We start from the raw sequence: 6,298 nt of genomic DNA, 5'->3' as shown, positions 1-6,298 counted from the left end.
ACTTGTAATTAAAAAAAGGCTTTTGGGGCTGGGCGCAGTGGCTCACACCTGTAATCCCATCACTTTGGGAGGCCAAGGTGGGCAGATCACCTGAGGTCAGGAGTTTGTAACCAGCCTGGCCAACATAGTGAAACCCTGTCTCTACTAAAAATAGAAAAATTAGCCAAGCATGGTGGCGGGCGCCTGAAATTCCAGCTACTTGGGAGACTGAGGCAGGAGATCACTTGAACCTGGGAGGTGGAGGTTGCAGTGAGTTGACGTTGCGCCAGTGCACTCCAGCCTGGGCAACAGAGCGAGACTCTGTCTCAAAAAAAAAAAAAAAAAAAAAACATTGGACAGGTGCGGCGGCACACACCTGTAATCCCAGCACTTTGGGAGGCCAAGGCAGGTGGCAGGTGGATCACCTGAGGTCAGGAGTTCAAGACCAGCCTGACTAACATGGTGAAACCCCATTGCCAATAAATACAAAAAAATTGGCCAGGCGTGGTGGCACATGCCTGTAATCTGAGCTGCTTGGGAGGCTGAGACAGGAGAAGAGCTTGTACTTGGGAGGCGGAGGTTGCAGTGAGCCAAGATTGCACCATTGCACTCCAGCCTGGGCAACAAGAGCAAAACTCCGTCTTAAAAAAAAAAAAAAAAAAAAAAAAAAGCTCTAGTATGGGTGAATAGTACCTTAAAATCTACTATACCACTTAGTTGTTAGTCTAGCGCAGGTCTCAAATTATCTGGTCTCAAGCCCTTTATATCAAGGGGCAACAAACTACAGTACATAGGTCAAATACGGCCCACTACCTATTTTTGTTAGTAAGGTTTTATTGGAATATAGCCACACTCATTTGTGTGTGTTGTCTATGGCTATTTTTGCACTACGATGGCAGAACTGAGTTGTTCTAACAGATCAGATGGCCTGCAAAGACCCAAGGTATTTACTATCTGGTCCTTTGTAGAAAGGGGTTTGCCAACTCCTACTTTATACTTAAAAATGAAGAATCACAGAGCTCTTTTTAATGTTGGTAGATCAAATTTCTAAAACTCTAATTTTTACTTGAAAGTACAAATGTAGCACTGGCAATAAATACTGTCAATTTTCCTTGAAATGGCAACATTGCTTGTGAGTTGTCTGTCAATGTTCACTGTATTAACAGATTTTTAAAAATATGTTAATTCAAGAATAAACCCAATGCATTAGCATAAACTTTTTTTTTTTTTTTGAGACGAAGTCTCGCTCTTTCACCAGGCTGGAGTGCAGTGATGCGATCTCAGCTCAATGCAACCTCTGCCTCCCGGGTTCAAGTGATTCTCCTGCCTCAGCCTCCCAAGTAGCTGGGACTACAGATGCACTCCACCACACCTAGCTAATTTTTGTATTTTTAGTAGAGATGGGGCTTCACCATGTTGGCCAGGATGGTCTCGATCTCTTGAACTCATGATCTGCTTGCCTCAGCCTCCCAAAGTGCTGGGATTATAGGCATGAGCCACCGCGCCCAGCCTAGCATAAACAATGAGGAGTAACAGAAACAAAAATTTGAGATGGCATTGTTGCACATTTTTGCAAATCTTCACCAGCTTAACAGAAGACAGTCTCATATCTGCTTTTGTATTCAATGTGTCCTAGTAAGTTTTGGTTAAAGCATATGAAGAAAATCTGGCCTCAGAGGTATGTCGTTGGAAAAGGAAGATTTTAATAGTCTTTTCAGATACTTGTATGTTCTTTGATACTACACACAATCTTGACAAGAGGTGATTTCTTAGTTGCACTGTGGAATCTGACACCAAATCAACAAACGTTTCATACTGTTACATTATAATTCATTGGTCTATTTTGAACTATGAATGGACTTTGTAACTTCACACACCTGGAAAACTTGGAAAAAACTGACAGAGGTATGATCTTCCATATGTTGACCCCTTTCATTCTACAGTATTAAGATGCCACATTCATTAATGTCACTATCTCTTCAGAAAAGTTCTTACTTTAGTGAAGTTGTCAAGCTAATGGTAGCAGATACTAGTTTTGTAAAACTTTTTTCACGCTTGAAAGCCCAAATTTTATCACCACCAACAAATATGGTCACTTGTTTCCCTTGAAGTGACAGGCTAATTTTATTCATTTTTGCAAAAATGTTGAACACAAATCCAAGTTTGAATTACCACTTTATCAGCTTTTCTTTCCAGTAAAAATGATATTTCATGAAAGTGTCCAGTTGTTTGGAATACAAATTATCACAAATGCAACTGCTGTACATTGGTATGCAGAAGAGCTTTGCGTAGTATTCCCCACTTTGTCACATGAAATATTAAAAAGATGTGTACTCAAAGGTTAGGATGTACCAGTGTATGAGATTAATCTCTTTAGGTTAATAAATTTTTTTTGCATTGTCAGAGACATTAACTTTTTTTTTGAGATGGAGTCTCTGTTGCCCAGGCTGGAGTGCAATGGTGCAATCTCAGCTCACTGACCTCTGCCTCCCAGGTTTAAGCGATTCTCATGTCTCAGCTTCCCAAGTAGCTGGGATTACAGGCATGCGTCACCACACCTGGCCAATTTTTGTATTTTTAGTAGGGTTTCACCATGTTGGCTAGGCCGGTCTGGAACTCCTGACCTCAAGTGATCTACTCACCTCTACCTCCCAAAGTGTTGGGATTACAGATGTAAGCTACTGCACTCAGCCATTTATTTATTTATTTATTTATTTATTTATTTATTTATTTAGAGACAGGATCTTGCTCTGTTGCCCAGGGTGAGTGCAGTGACGCCATATCACAGCTCACTACAGCATCAACCTCCCTGGCTCAAGTGATCCTCCTACCTCAGCCTTCCAAGTAGTGGGGACTACAGGTGCACCACCAAGCCCGAATGTTTTGTTTTTATTTTTTAGAGATGAGGGTCTCACAATTTTGTCCAGGCTGGTCTCTAACACCTGGATGCAAGTGCTGCTCCCACCTTGGCCTCCCAAAGTGCTGATATTACAGGTGTAAGACACTATGCCGGGCAAAAACCTCTTTTTTGAGACAGGGTTTTGCTCTTGTTGCCCAGGCTGGAGTGCAATGGCACGATCTTGGCTCACCGCAACCTCGGCCTTCTGGGTTCAAGTGATTCTCCTGCCTCAGCCTCCCGAGTAGCTGTGATTAAAGGCATGCGCCAGCACACCCGGCTAATTTTGTATTTTTAGTAGAGACGGGGTTTCCCCATGTTGGTCAGGCTGGTCTCAACTCCCGACCACAGGTGACCTGGCCGCCTCGGCCTCTCAAAGTGCTGGGACTACAGGGGTGAGCCACTGGGCCCGGCCATACTATAGATTTTTATAGGAAGTTAGTGCAGTGGGAAAAGCACGGAAAACTCAAAAGTCATTTTTTTTAAAAGCTTAAATAGAAATTACACTATTGGATCTTCTGTCATAATGTTATGAAAATGTCAATTTTCTCCAAATTAACCTCTGATTTCAATATAATTACATTTAGTATTACAGCAGGCCTTGGTGGGAGATTGCAAAAACATCCTAAAATATATTCATGTGGAAATACTGAATTTCAAAGAATTCTAGAAACACTGCTAAGAGGGAATTCAACAGATAAGTTGCACCCTAAGCCATAGTAGTGAATAATAGATGCAATAACAGGAAGATCAGAATAGATAGCTCAGAATCTAGCTCACCTACTATGGAAATTAGGTACTTGGTTTTTTAAAAAGTGGCTTCAAAAATTACTGGGGAAAGGATAGGTAAGCAGGTAGTGCGGACCAAACTACACTTCAGAGAGAAAAGTGGATTTGGATCTTTACCTCACCCTATACAGAAAAATTGCTTAAGAGTAAAGCATTTTTTACTTTTTTTTTTGTTTACATTTTTTTACTATAAGCATGAGGGCAATGGGGAGTATCTTGGGACTAGGGAAGTTCATATTAAGACTTCTTAAAATGCAAACCATAAGGTGAAAAATTTATGGATTTTATCACTTCGTAACCATCATGAGATCAGATCAAGCAAAAACCATCAATGCATGCTAAATCTAGAGAGAATTTTTGACGAAGAGTAAGTACTTGCATAGCCTTAAGGTGCCTCCCCACAGTGCTTACTGCAAGAGGAAAACTACCTTTAAGGTGGAGGAACAGCCAATGGAGAGAAAATTACTGTATCCATGTGAAACTTACTTAAGTTGGTAATCAACTCTAGTGTGTGTAACAGAACATTCATAATCTTAGGAAATACACATGGAAGTATTTGTAATGTAACTTACTCTCAAAAACAGTTGATAAAAAATAGGGCAATATTATAAATGGAGTAAACATGTTAATAGGATTTTGTCATAAAAATTAAGGAAAATTTTACCAATCTTAAAAAGCTTAGTTGGCTAAGATAAAATATTTGCAACATTTAAACCGGAAATTATCTAGAATACAAGAAACTCCTGGAAATCAACCAGAGTAGCCCAGTGGAAAGGTGGGCAAGGATTGAACAGGCAATTTACAGAAGGGTAAACCAGATAGAATGGCTAATCATTTTGTATAGATTGAGAACAATGCCAAGCGAGGAAAAACAAATAGAATGATAGCTTTTATGCAGTGTCATTTATATACATTTAAAACACATGCATATCTTCAAAACAGTATTTCAAAATTGCAGCTGCAAAGATATCAGAGGAGGTGTTTATAATTAGGGAGAGGAATGGAAAGTAAAAGGACCCCAAAAATAGAATAAAAGTAGAGAGGGATGCTACACACACATGTCCATGAGCTCAAGAGTTGGATGAATTAAACTCACCAAAAGTCCCTAAGATAAGGGAGGAGAAAGTGACAGCTCCCACTCTCTTAATTTGGCTTAATCTCAATGTGTTCGAGTTTTCATTACAGCTCAGGGTACCAGCCCCAACCTGCTCGCTTTCCTACTCATTTATGTTTAAATTTCCTGGCTTTCTCACCACACTCGAACCCTACTCCCGGCACACCTTTGGGCGTGTCAGGAACACGTTCATCACAAACATTTTTTGTGCCACGAAGGGACTTTCCCAGCTTTGGCCAAGAGTACAGGTGCCCATTCCTGAGAGTTTCAGCTTCACATTAAAAAAAAAAAAAAAAAAAAGATATAATTAAAAGATCATAAAATTCACCCGCTTAAAACGTACAATTCAGTAGTTTTTAGTATACTTAGTTGTGCACTCATCATAATCCTAGAACATTCTCATCCAAAAAAGAAAACCTGTACCCATTATTCAGCTTCATTTTTAATCGTGTATATCTCCCCCCAGGAGTGGTAATAAAACTTTCAGGCTGGTCACCTTCCAACGAGAAAAAACATGCAGCCTGGGGCTCCATGAGAACGGGTTATCACTTGGCAGGCCTGGGTAAACAGAAGGCTTGAGCCGGCCCTGCCAAGATGTCTTTTTCAATGTTTTTGAAAAGATAATAAATGTGCATGGCAGTGGTAAAAGTGCCTACTTAGGAGGCAACACGTTTAGCAGTTTCTTGTGTGTCTTCTCGGAGAGATCCTCCCCAGAGGTTTTTTGTTTTGTTTTGCTTTTGAGACAAGGTCTCTGTCGCCCAGGCTGGAGTGCAGTGGCGTGATCGCTGCAGCCTCGACCTCCCGGGCTCAAGCGATCCTCCCGCCTCAGCCTCCCAAGTAGCTGGGACCACAGATGAGTCGCCATGCCCAGCTAATTTTTAAAATTTTTTTGTAGAGATGGGGGTCTCGAACTCCTTAGCTCAATCAATCCGCCCGCGTCAGCCTCCCTAAGTGTTGGGATTACAGGCGTGAGCCACCACACCCGGCCTCGCGGAGGTTTCAGTCAGCATTATTTACGCCTCAAGAGAAGAGGAACCAAATTGGCTGCGGAGTGGGGTGCCGTTGAAAGGCCTAGGTCGGCCTACGGCGCGTGCCGCTGCCTTTTTGTTGAAGCTCAACCCCAATAGCTTGCTGCTGTCCCTCTCTGGGTGACTGCACGCTGAGGGTAGGGCGTCACTAAACACTGATTACCCGTGCGCCTCGAAAACTGGAACCTAACTATGCATGGAGGGCGGGTCCTCTGGCGTCTGCACAGATGTCACTGGCCCAACGGGCACCCACCTAGGGGCCTAGCCAGAAATTGTTCCCAAGGCTGCATTGCTGAGTTTGCCTGCAGACACCCAGTGTGTGTAAACGTGTGCGTGCTGAGCGAGCACATGTGTGCGCATTATGTGCTCTGTGTTCACACATTGAGTGAGGATGTGTGTGCACGGTGTCTGAGAAACTGCACCCTACATCTACACACGCTTTGAGTGTGTATCTACCACTGTGAGAAGGTGCATTTACGCTGGGTGTGCACG

The sequence above is a fragment of the Pongo abelii genome, chromosome X (assembly GCF_028885655.2).
Source record: "Pongo abelii isolate AG06213 chromosome X, NHGRI_mPonAbe1-v2.0_pri, whole genome shotgun sequence".
Lineage (NCBI taxonomy): Eukaryota > Metazoa > Chordata > Mammalia > Primates > Hominidae > Pongo > Pongo abelii.
Note: the sequence above shows the minus strand (reverse complement) of the source record.